The sequence below is a fragment of the Zerene cesonia genome, chromosome 1 (genome assembly GCF_012273895.1).
Source record: "Zerene cesonia ecotype Mississippi chromosome 1, Zerene_cesonia_1.1, whole genome shotgun sequence".
In the NCBI taxonomy this organism is placed as follows: Eukaryota; Metazoa; Arthropoda; class Insecta; order Lepidoptera; family Pieridae; genus Zerene; species Zerene cesonia.
The window spans coordinates 9,248,886-9,262,694 of NC_052102.1; the positions used below are offsets into that span (position 1 = coordinate 9,248,886).

The 13,809-nt window shown below is 33.5% G+C and overlaps 3 non-coding genes across 3 annotated transcripts; 1 reads left to right on the forward strand and 2 right to left on the reverse strand.

Moving 5' to 3' along the window:
• Window positions 1–5,247: 5,247 nt before the first annotated feature.
• Trnaq-uug lies at window positions 5,248–5,319 on the reverse strand. The gene has a single exon. It is a non-coding gene; the product is annotated as a tRNA-Gln (tRNA).
• Window positions 5,320–7,749: 2,430 nt separating this feature from the next.
• Window positions 7,750–7,821, reverse strand: Trnaq-cug. The gene has a single exon. It is a non-coding gene; the product is annotated as a tRNA-Gln (tRNA).
• Window positions 7,822–12,403: 4,582 nt separating this feature from the next.
• On the forward strand, window positions 12,404–12,475 carry Trnaq-cug. Its single transcript has one exon. It is a non-coding gene; the product is annotated as a tRNA-Gln (tRNA).
• The last annotated feature ends 1,334 nt before the right edge of the window (window positions 12,476–13,809 follow it).

Below are 13,809 nucleotides of genomic sequence, written 5' to 3' on the forward strand. Positions count from 1 at the left end.
GTAATAAATGTTATTTGCAGTTAACAATTTTCTTTTTTCTTTATTACAATATTTATGGCAAGACTAGGTATATAACCTCATCTACGCACGACCCCGCGGTCAAAAGCAAGTCTTTCTATACCTAATGTGTTATTCCGCTTCATTAGCTACGTCATCGCCAAGTATCATCGAAATCCTTTCAGCAGTTTTCTAGTGAAAAGGTAACCATCATAGCTTCAAATATAATGTCCACATATTTATTGTCATACAGAAATTACGGACTTTTCAAAGGATTTTAGAAGCAATTTAATAATCTTCTTATATTATAAAAGTCTCGCTAAAACTCGAAATGGCTGGTCTGATTTTTATGATCATGGTTTTAGTGCATTCTGAATAGTCCAGGGAGCGTTGAAAAGGTAAGAACAATACGGAGGCGGGCGAAGCCGTATGTGGGAAGCTAGTTTATTATATTTTATATCCCGACGCGGTGTTTCGAGCGTGGTCACAAAATCAAACAGAGGATTTAACAAAAAAACTATACCGTCTACAGATTTTCAGAACTAGACCAAATTCAAATGATCGAATCTAGTTCTGGGAGCACTAGCCTGCATATATATATAAAAAAGAATCATAAAAATCGTTTCTCCCATTAGAAAGTTATGATATGTAATGCACACACAAAAAATACAGTCGAATTGGCCTCCTCCTTTTTTGAAGTCGTTTGAAAATACAACGTAAATCAGTCTTACATAAAGAATTTACATACTTATGTGGAAATAAGTTTTGGTCAAATATTGCTTGATAAAGATGATGCATCTGTTGATATGTATAGATCCTCAAATGGCATGTATCGAATCTTTATGGAGCTACATATTAGAAGCTACTAAGAATATATGCTTACTAGCGGTCCGCCCCGACTGCGCCCATGATACATATATAGCCTATAACTTTCCTCAATTCAAAACGGGCCGGTAGTTCGTTAGTAGATTAGCGCGTTCAACCAAACAAACCTCAGCTCTATGATATTATTATAGATGAGTTGTCTAGATTCAAAATTTAGAAATTAAAGACTTTTTAACGGATTATAAACGCGATTTATGCAGAACAGACTGAGACTCAGTCTTCCCGTGACCACGCTCGCTGTAAAGTGTTCGAAACGTCGGGTTGATAATATAATGAATAAATCGCGTTTAAAATATGTTAAAAAGTCTTTAATTTCTAAATGTATGATACTCGCGTAAAATCAAACACAAGAAAATACTAGATTCAATATTACAAATCTCGCTTAGTTTGAGACCAGTATCACATTATATTGAGAAAATTAAGTATTAACATACTGTTTATGCTATACCATACCGCTAAGAAAGATAGCTGTGATCTCTGCGTAAATATAACTATCATAACTTCCTGTTAATAACAAAGCCATATAGTAGCATTCTCTTATCGCGGTTACTCATAGAAGAGAACATGGCATTCTAGCGCATACCCTTAAAAGGACTAACGAAAATTGTAAAATGCCGATAAGATAGGAACCGTTTTCTGACGCGTGTCTTTTTTATCTTGAGTGTGCCGATTTTATATCTTTTTGCAGAAGTGTTTGACATCTTCAAATGTATTTTTGTCCCCTGTTATCATACAAATTCTATGAAATCGATAGATATGGCGCGCTTCCAAAAAAATGTGTGCTGCGTAATGCTAATGCAGCATAGAGCTAACATGGTATTTATAGTTAAAACTAGCTGCGCTCCGGGGTTTCACCCGCGTAAGTCCGTATCCCGTTGGAATATCGGGATAAAAAGTGGCCTATATGTTATTCCAGTTGTCCAGCTGTCTACGTACCAAATTTCATTGCAATCGGTTCAGTAGTTTTTGCGTGAAAGAGCAACAAACACACATCCTTACAAACTTTCGCATTTATAATATTAGTAGGATAGGATTGGATGTGTGGAAAGAACCGCATAAATTAATAATATGAAGTAGATGTTATTGAGATAAAATGTTCGATATGATAAAAGAACAGCAAGAGCGTTGGATCTACTGGTAATAATTATTATTGAATACACGTGACGTCATCGGGTATTTAACCTTTTTACATAGACGAGTAAATAGCGATAAACAAATACCTACTTTGATATCTTGAAATCTTACTTTTCCGTGGAGTTACTGTTTTTTATAAGAGTACTTTTAAAAGAGCGAACTGTTATTCAATTCTTAACGTTTCGGGGTGGTTTGAGCCCCTCGCTACGGCCATGTTATCTATATCTATAATAAAAATGGTCGGTGTCAAATTCTGTATATTGAAGATATTTAGATTTTTTTTTCGTGGGGCGTTTTGTTGTCGTTACTAAAGTATAACAAGCAATTTAAGAATTTTTCGTCTGTCTGTCTGTCTGTATCTCGAATGAGAATCATGCAAACTCTGAGGAAGGTTCCTATTTACTTTTCATCCCGGAAATCGATACGATGTCTGAGGGGGGAGGGGTGAAAGACAATCTAAGTATTTATTGACAAAGGCGAACGAAGTCACGGGTACAGCTAGTGAACAATATATTCATTTAATCGAGTACCAATACTTAATAATCTGATTTAATTAAATCAAGGCTTTATACTAAGATGGCCTCATGACTTATGCTTCACCTTTTAATGAAAAAAAAAACTCTTAAAAAACTAATAAGGGGAAAACAACACTTGAGCATTTAATATTTTATGATATTTTAAACATTAAAAAACAGGTCCGAACGATATATATGAAAAAATGTTTATATATATTTTATCCCTAAGTTATTATTTAACGGTAAACGTATCGACATTTTGTTACTTATAAATTAAAAAAACAGGGCATAATTTAGAAATTAAAAACTTTTTAACGGATTTTAAACGCGATTTATTCATTATATTACTAACCCGACGTTTCGAACACTTTACAGCGAGCGTGGTCACGGGGAGGGCATAATTATTAATTGTTTTATATAAATAGGAATTAGTCGCATTCTGTGTAGTAAAAATACAAGATGGCGCGAATACATTAAAGCGCATTCTTCATAAACTACTACCAACAAAAAATAGGGAACTTCTAAAATGTATTAGGTCCACCAATGATGAGGTGTCAATCAAGTGTCCGCATGATGAAGTGGTTACTGAATGAAATGCAAGGAAGCAATGCCCTAAACAACTTGTGAACAATCCCACTTATATGTTAAATCGTAGACGTGAAAGTTTGTAAGAATGTATGAATGGTTACTTTTTCACGCAAAACCCGCTGATCGGATCTGTCTAGGTTTTATGGATCTGATCTAGTTCAGCACATAGTGTACCTTCACGCGGGTACCAGCTAGTGAAACCGCGGCTCCAGCTTATCCTATTATTAATATTATAAATGCGAAAGTTTGTAAGTATGGATGTATGGATGTTTGTTACTCTTTAACGTAAAAACTACTGAACCAATTGCAATGAAATTTGGTACGTAGACAGCTGGATAACTGGAATAACATATAGGCAATTTTTTATTCCGATATTCCTACGGGATACGGACTTACGCGGGTGAAACCGCGGGGCACAGCTAGTGAATAATATTGTTATTCTTGTTAAAGCTCTATGTCATAAGTAAGTATAGGTAATGTAAAGTTATAGTGGGCGTGTCCGAATTCTCACGAGTAAATTGAACTGGGACCACCAAAAGGCACCAGCTTTCCAATAAAGAGAATCATCAAAATCGGTTCTCCCTGCCGAAAGTTTTGAGGTAACAAATACAAAAAAGAATTAGTCGAATTGTGGACTTTTTTGAAGTCGGTTGAAAAGTGAGCTGGATTGATATTTTATTTTATGTTTGTGTTGTTTTGTACGATATATTAGTTATTGAGACAATATTCTAAAATGAAGGAAGTAGGTAATAATAGACCAATGTCATTATTTCCAACAACACTATAATTTATAAAAACATTGTTCTGCTACCTGAATGCTAAGGTCATTAGCTCATATGACCGGAACTTAGGGGGAAGTACCTCCGATACGTACCTATGTACCGTAATATCTGAAGTTATTGGTAGTAAGTCCTACAAATAAATTCAGGTCGATGACGGGGCAGACCCTGGTGACACTATCATCGATTTGGGTCAAGTGTTCTTATGATGGATGCGACAGTACAATAATAAATTAAACTACCTATACATACATGGATATGCATTGTAAATTCTTACAAATAAAATTTCTCTAAACAAACAACTTATTATGACGTTCCTAGCCAAATATCAGTACCAAAGCACAATTAAATTATCCAATAGTAACAAGAAACTAATATTTTTAGTTTTCATGTCCGTCAATGACTTCATTAAATAAAATTACTATTCAAATAGATTCATATTAAACCACTGAGTAATTTATATAAAAAATGCATTTTTAATTTTGATGATACAATTTATAGTGTCAATATACTATAATATTGTACTCGTAGTCTCGACCCAGTAAAACTAGGTTTTTGTATTGTGGTTCACTAGAACTGGTTCTATGAATATATCGTACTAGTTTATGCTTGCGGCTTCGCACGCGTATAATTCAGAGTAGTTTAATAGATGTTGTTATAATGTAAACCCTCCTCATGAATCACTCAATCTATTAAAAAACACCCCATGAAAATCCGTAGTTGCGTAGTTTTAAAGATTTAAGCATACATACATACAGACGCGGGATCTACTTTGCTTACTACTATGTAGTGATACAGGTCTAATAATTACTTTCACTTACACACACACACACACACACACATTTTGTACCTCGATTCTGTTTAAAATTGATGTCTTTATGAATAAAGGAGGTTATTATTTTATATAGATTTAGGGGCAACTTCTATATTTTGCTTTATTTAATTCTAACATCTATTCATTCAATAAGACTTCTTATAGCACTTTTGAATCATCATAACATAGTTTTAACATTTACCGTAATTAACTTTGAGACGATTTTATAGAGCACAGCTAGAGATAATATAGTAGGTATACCAAGCAGATCAGACGGGAGCCTCTGGATATCTGAAATAGATTAAATAGATGTATTAATTTGATTTGATTTGCTTTTTGTTAGTTGGGTAGTAGTCATTAAATATATGTATTTTTATTTTTAAACAATATAAAGTTATGAACATATATAAATATGTTGAACAAAAAAAAGGTTTTTCAATAACAACACAAAATTAATTAAAGTTTAATGTGTATATATTTTCTGAAGTTATAGTTAAGCATTATTTTTAATGAAAAAAAAGAAAAAAAAAAAGAAAGGTTCCACCGAGATTTGAACTCGGATCGCTGGATTCAAAGTCCAGAGTGCTAACCATTACACCATGGAACCTTGAAGACTGTTACCCAAAATTACGAACAATTGGTGCTTATTATTATTCAATTTAAAACAAATGATATTAAGTAAGCAATTAAATATTTTCACAATGTTACACATTGTCGTTTTAACATCACAATTTTATAAATTAAAGATCTTTTGCCGCAGTTTCGCACGCGTTAAACTCGGTGTAGTTTAATAGAAGTTATTATACATATAAACCTTACTCTTGAATTACAAATCTTTAATTACTATCTATTGAAAAAAAAAACCTGAAAGTCCGTTGCGTAGTTTTAAAGATTTGGTATAAATATGGACATAGGGACGGAGAAAGCGACTTATACGCAGCGTTTTGTACTATGTTGTGACAACGTGATATTTTTTCTCATTAATAAAATGAACGTATTTCCTTAGAAGAATTATTAACGTTTTTATTGAACACAAATAGACAATGTAAGGTAAGCGTCTTATTTCTTTACTAGTTAACCTCACCCACCTTTTATAATCGTTTATGGTTTGTATGCAATGCCAGTATATTTAGTAATAGTACTTATAGTATAATAATGCAATACAATAAATCCACCATAGATTTTAAATGCGCATTATTAAAAAAGAAAAAAAAAAGGTGTGTGTGCGATTCACACACGATAGAAGTGAAATTTCAGTAAATCGACAAAAGAATGAGATGAATATATGTAAAATATAAAATAGTATGAATATTTCTGTCTCATTCTTTGCCGGCTTCATTCTACACATTTTTGTATTTGTGTCTCTTACCTGTCGTTTTTACCGTTGCATCAGGTTTGAAATCACAACGATTCTAAAGAAGTTTCACTTCAATAAAAGAAAAAAGCAGTATAATCATTTTCATTACGTCCAATAACCCCGCCCAAAAACTAACCCTAAATGTGTCAAGCCTTAACCCAGTAAGGCTCCGGCCTCTGGGGCCCCGTAAAATTTAATGAAAACGCATCAAATTTCATAATTGACGCGACCGTGGTACCGGCCCGGTCTTGAGGGACACACAATTTATTAATCAGAAATAATAATTCACTCACTAATGTACTTTGGGTCGTGATGTACAGGTGATAAGGATCAGCGAGGAAGGGTTAGGCTGGTTGGCATGGTAGCCGGTTAATGGGTTGTTTTATAAAGTAACTGTACCTAACGTGGTTTTTGCTTGATTTGTGAGATTTGGCGAGTAGTAAGTAAGCGAAGCGTGTGCGATCCGAATAGAATATTTGATCAGATGGTTATTGGAATTCTAATGATTTTATGAGCGATTTAAATAAAGATGTTTGAAATAAATTACAAGTATATTACTTTAATATCTGTGACAAAATATCCTTTTCTATAAGATTCATGATAGTAATTTAATAAAAGAAAATTACTTGTCTTATTTTCTTAAATGATGAGTTAATTTTGAGTTTCAATATAGCGTGCAATGAGTTTGAAAAAAATGCAATGTTAAGCGATAATTAAAAACGTCATAAACTTTGATAATGAATGAGGATAGCGCCATACCATCTCGGGACTCATTATAAAATTATCTCCCAGTGCCACACCCACAAGCTTGATCTCGTTTTACACGCGTCACGCTAGATGGCGCTTTAACTAATTTCGATACAACTCTTCTAAATTTAATTAAACACTGTTTAAACAGTAGTGTATCATGTTATCTGTGGTTTAAACTATGTTTTAATACGTTCAGTTCGGCTCACATAGATTTTTCCAACCCGTAAACACGCCACGCGGTCCCCGGGCGATGCTAACGAAAGAGTTACTTTTTTTAATTAAATTAATCAGTTGATGCCGCAGGCGCGGCATTACGTTTCGGTGTTTAGTTACAATATTAATGGACGCTAGGTATTTAGAGCTTTTTGTTCAGTGAAATCTAGGAAACTAGTTTTGTCGCGCCGGCGGTAATTAATTAATTTTACGCAATACTTTGATGGTATTTGGGACAGTTATGACGCCGTTCTGGGAATGATTATGGATTGCAGAAGGGTGGTTAGGTGGTATTTTTTTCTACCTTTTATAATATATTTACTCAAATATATTATATTTCAGTAACTGTTCGCCCCGGCTTCGCTCGTGCTACATGTATAGTCTATGACACTCAGTGATGTGAAGAATTTTTGAAATCGGTCCAGTTGTTTTTTGCGTGTAAACGTTGCAAATACTAAAATTTAAAAGTTTCCTCTTATAATATTGTGTAGATAACAATATGTTAATCTGTGCCATACAATTAACATTTTAATTAATTACATGTTATATCCGGTTCATTGAACATTTTTAATTATTCGTTAAACGAATTTTTTTTAATAATTGAGAAAAAATTAAAATAGTAAAAATTTAACTTAATGTGAAATATGAAAATAATAATTAAACGAATAATATAAAAAAAATTTATACCTTTATTTAAAATGGAGAAAACAAAAGTACAGGTTCCACCGAGATTTGAACTCGGATCGCTGGATTCAGAGTCCAGAGTGCTAACCATTACACCATGGAACCATGAAACAATCTGTCGAAATTTAGGATATGTTGATTCAGCTTAATCTGTTCATACACATAAATTATGATTATAGAATTCAAAATTGTTGTATCTAAATAGTAAATCGCTGCCATAATAGTATAGGGCCGTTCATTATTTTTTTTTATGATTCTTTGATCCTGTATAAGGAATAAACGACGTAAAAAAATTCAAGTTAGGAAGCTGAGGAAGGTCTTAAAACATGTCTCCAAGAATTACTAAGTAATAGTAATTACATAAAAATATCACTATACTGTAATAATTTCAATACGTGATAATCTGGTATTCCAGACTGCACTTATTTCTATTAAACGAAAGTTCGTAAAGTCAGAAAAAATGATGTATATATTACTTTCAATTTTATTTCATATTGGTTTTGCATTCCCTACACTGGGCGGCGCATTATTTTTATGACCAATCAAAGTTATAAAAAAAAGAAAAACCATATTATAAATAAATATTATCTAACTATCGGATAGTTTATAAAATGAATAAAACCAAAAAGTTAGGAAGTCAACATATCAAAATAGTTTTTTTTCTAACTGGCAACTCCCCCGCGTATTGTAACTCGATAATATATTTATTGGCGGGAAACCGTTTGAAAATGGAACGGTCCTCCAGCGGTTATTCGACGTCGACATAACGCTCACGTCCGAATGTCTTCTACATTTTTATTTTGTCAATATTTAATGTGATGCTTTGAAATATTTTGGCGTGAATGTGGGGTTACTGTCTGAAGATTGATATGGGGATTAAATATTAAACTAAAATTATTAATTATTTGGTTTAATAATAGAAATATGATTCCTTGTATTCGCAATTAAATTTGAACCGATTTCAATTTGAAATTTATTATACTGAGTCAAGAATTATAAGTGCTACAATATTAGGTTAATAGTAAGATATTAACACACGACATGTTCGGATACCTGTTAAACTATCACAAAATATTATAATATTATGTACATACTTTAGGTAGGTATTCAAAACATACATACATGTACATACAAACATACATACATGTGTCTACGTAAACGAAAAGCTATGTAAGCTGAAATATATTATCCTAAGTTAAAATAAATCCTCAGTTCTATCTTCAAACCGTATATCATGTATGGCTTTACGCGAAGTCACATCTACAGGCATACATTTGAGGTGGGCCGCTTAGCGATTGGCATAAAATATTGTTTTTGCCCATATCTGAACTGGGAATTTCAGCATGGACAGGAGTCGGGTTGAATGCGGGTTTAAATGTCAATCTTGTGGTAGAGAGATAAATATTACCACAGACTAGTATAGTAATATGTTATCTGTGCCACAGATAACATAATTTTAGCATTCCCATTGCATTGAATTCTGACAGGTGTCAACAGCTGAGCTAACGTCAGCTGATAGTAATGAACTTTTTAAATATGTAAAATTTGTTAATTAATTATATAAGTAGTTTAAATTCGTTATTATTCAGCATTCTATCAATGTACAAGTGTTTTCTACTGTGAAATACATGTTCATGGATGTTCTCAACGCATCGTACAACGCAGCCATTGTAGTTCAAATTCAAATACTCTCTTCAATAAACCAGGAGAGTATTCGTTTTATTTCATCATCATCATCATCATCATCATTGTTAGCCCATATATGTTCCCACTGCTGGGACACAGGCCTCCTATGAGGGTTTCGGCCATAATCTACCACGCTTGCCAAGTGCGGGTTGGCAGATGTCACTTGTCGTCGAATTTTTTATACTCAGACATGCCGGTTACCTCACGATGGTATCCTTCACCGTTTCGAGCAGTGGTGATGTTTATTTGCTTGATGTTTATTTCCTGGTCTGAACCCCGACTTATCGATTTTGAAGTCTGAGGTCCTCACCACTGAGCCACCACTGATCGTTTTATTTAATCATACTCATTAAATTATTTTTCTACATAGCATTCTGAGCCTTATGTTATAATTTATTGTTCTTTATTTATATCTAACATGTGATTATATGATCGATAGGCAAAGAGTTTGTTTTACAGTTTAAACGATGGCCGTTAAACAGTTTGTTTTAAGACAAAAAAGAAAAAAAAAAAAAAACAAATTTAGAAGACTGTACATCATTCCAGAGGCATGTCTGTAAATCATTTGTACTTCACCCCTTGCAATAATTGTCAAACTGGGCCGCCGGGTTTTTAATGGATATAAGTGGGAGAATAAATAGTATTTTAAACTGACTGCAATGAAGCGTCAGACATGACTGTTGTTGTTTAATGAGGAATTATATAAATATAGTAAGAGACGCAAGTTGTGATAATATAATTGTTTTCTACAAAACACGTCGCCGACGTCACTGGGGCGGAGGTAGCACTTCAGACTCTAAAATTGGATTAAATGACTATAATTTCTAATCAAACACAAGAAGAACCACGCCATTCGGTTAAGAACCCACAAGATATTAAGTAGTAGGGATAAAAATAACCTATCACCCAAGACAGCTCACACCCTGTCTGTATATCAAATTTTATCAAAATCCCTTCTATAGTTTCAGTGCGATTGACGGAAAAATATCCAAGCAAACAAACATGCACATTTAGAACGTTTTAGTGTGAAGTGTGATTTAGAACCTCCTTATTTTTCGGAATGTTGGTTAAAATTACCACCCACAACTCATTTCAATAAATTTAGCCCAAACAGCTTCAAATCAAGCGCAGATGGCATCTAAAACAATCAGAAAACAAGCACAATATATATGTTATCCATCACCAAAATCTCTTTGGACGTGGACAAACCTATTCACTACAGGATATTGGTAAAATTATGGCAACGTAGTACTGCCATAAATTAATAGTACCTGGATGACCGAGTTTAGCTCGGTATTTTTTGTTTTAACTTTAATTATTCGCCAAAAAATAGTATTATTATTCGCCAATAAATGTCAGGAAGAGTCGTAATAAATTGGGACTACTCAAACGCCTCCTATTTGTTAAAAAAAGTAATTTTAAGTCGATAAAACACGAATAAAACACGAATATGACATTTTCTAAAAAAGATTCCTAGCTAGATCGATTTATCGTCCCCGAAACCCCCTATATACTAAATTTCATGAAAATCGTTGGAGCCGGTTCCGAGATTCCAATTATATGTATATATATACAAGAATTGCTCGTTTAAAGATATAAGATATTGAATTGAATTGACAGGTTGTGGAGAATACCATGTTCTCCAATAGCAAGATAATAAAACACCGGAAGATGTTTTATCATCTCGCCTATCCCATGTAAAAGTGCACTAGCCCTACATAATTCATTCGCTATTCAAATTGTGCTTTCGCACCGCGGCAGCCTTATTAAATCGCTCTATCCACAGTGACTGATTGTTCGCTCAAGTACAAGGTTCGTGGTGTGAATATTTTATCGTCAACTTGTCCCACCATCTGTCTCCCGTCCAATATTGTCCACGGCGATGGATGAACGAATCGTTGTTGGCTTCTGTTTTGTTTTCTGTTGTTTGTATTTCAACCACTTCGCTTTGGATATTAATTGGACACGTCTTGTGTGTTTTACATAGTTTTTCGTAAGGTACTTTAAAATTAGAGCTGTGAGAATTGATATTTTATAAGAAAAAGGTCACTGATTTTCCTGGGAGAAGGTTCCACTTCAGTATCTACAATGGGACTAAACGACAGTAATTTCTTATCAAACACAAAAGTAAATCACGCATGTCGAGTTACATAGCCGATAAAAACCAGACGAAGTGAGAAGGAACCTTCTTCTTTTCGGAATATCGGTTAATTTTTTTAATAATAAGGATAGATAGATTTTAAGGATAAGTCAGACACTAATAAATAATTATATTACATAGTAAAGTACTCATTATCACGGTACCAATGAAAATTAATTATTTTTAGAATTTAAAATATTGTCTTAAATAAAATAACATTTAAAATCTTATGTAAAGGAAAACATACACATAATTCACTTAAAACAGTACAAAAAATGGATAATAATAATACAGATAACATAATACTATGATAATACGTCTTGTTCTCAGATTGACTTGTTTTAAAGGGGAAGCACCTTGGAATGTAAAAATTGTCCACGACGGATAAAAAATGATCTAAGCATAGATAACATAATACTATATCTAACTAGAAATAATTCTGATTGCGGCGAATGGTTTTAATTGCTTGTACATACATGAGTTTTTCGTTTGACACGTAAAACCAAATGAAAATAAAATGTAAATAAACCAAGTATAAAAACAAAAAAATTTACGACAAAAACAAGATAAAAATAATGCGTGTATATTGTAGAATACGTTATATAATAAATTAGTCAAGCAATTATACTCTGTGATACAGCAGGAGGGGACTATTTAATTTTTGGTTTATCCGAATGGTCTCTTTTTATTACTATCTTTCATTTGATACCACTAACATAAAAATACGAGAAGGCTCAGTCTACTTAGGCGTGTTAAATAAATACACCCATAAAAAGAAAAGCATACCATCTCTTTCGCAGTGAGAAAAATAGTAAAAAATTCTAATAGTTAACGCACACAAAATTTAGAGAAGGCATCAACGGTTCCATGGTGTAATGGTTAGCACTCTGGACTCTGAATCCAGCGATCCGAGTTCAAATCTCGGTGGAACCTGTACTTTTGTTTTCTTTTATATACTTCTTATTTGTGTGCATACGGAGACAGATATTGATAATTCCTTTGTTTGGGGCATTTTTGGGTTGTCCATTGTATAATAATTATGTAAATCTTTTATTATTATAATTTTTTCTTTATTAATAAATAGCTAGTACATCTTGGTAACCATTTTGAATTATATTTATTTATTAAAAACTGGCTTTCCGACCGCGGCTTTTTCCGCGCACTCAGGGGATAAAAGTAGAGTCCAAGGTTTTTCCCGCTTTGTTCCACCGATCAAAGAGGATTTTTGGGATGAAAATTGTCCTTTGCCTCAAACTATCTCTGTACCAAATTTCATGTAAATCGGTATAGTAGTAGCCTGGCTTAGGTGAGACAGATATACAGTTACTAACGCGTTTATAATTTGAGTAAAAATGTTATGTTACGATGTATGTTATTTCTAACAACAATTTTTTACATCGATGGTATTTAAAATGTGTTTTCTACCAAATCCGTTAACGCCGAACATCTTCCTAAAACCATTACAAACAAACAAACAAAAATACATTACCGTGCACCAGAACATTCGGTCGCGCACACGAGATGGCGCTGATTGATCGTCATCTATCCTTCATATTAGCTCTCGAAAGCGGCAAACGTAAAGGATATTTCCCACACGCACAACTACACACATCTCCCGGGAAATTCCGCGTCAATATCGAGTCACTCCGCGAGATGAAGCCCGGCGTGGAAATCTTAATCCAATACGTCGCGACATAATGATTTATACCATGCGATATGCTGATCGGGCACGGTAAAATGTTGCTTCGATGTTGCTATCCAAGGCTTTTTGGGGGATTTTTTTATTTTATTTTATTTATTTTAGGTTCACCAACAGGTATTACGTTAAAGAAATTATATCAAGTAATCATAAAAAAAATTAAGAGCTAAATGCACACCTTTAAAAGGTAAACACAACATGCATATTAATTAAACAACTAAAACATCTAATGGGGATTCCTAATCTATTCCCTCTTTTAATGTTCTTTTTTCAGTCGTCAATCCTTTCCTTATTCCTTACCGCTTAAAAGCGGACAGCGCATTGGTGAACCGAACTGCAAATGTTCAATGAGGTCTGCGAATATTCGCAGTTCAGGTGGTTGTGATCGCTTACCATCGGGCGAACCAGCAGCTTAGTTGCGCGCTATGACATAAAAAAGGTTGCATACTTGAATGAATTCCAAATTATACTACACACAACTACGATATCACTACATAGTATAAAACAATGTCGCTCTCTCTGTCCCTATATACTTATATTTAAATCTTTAAACGTACCCAACGGATTT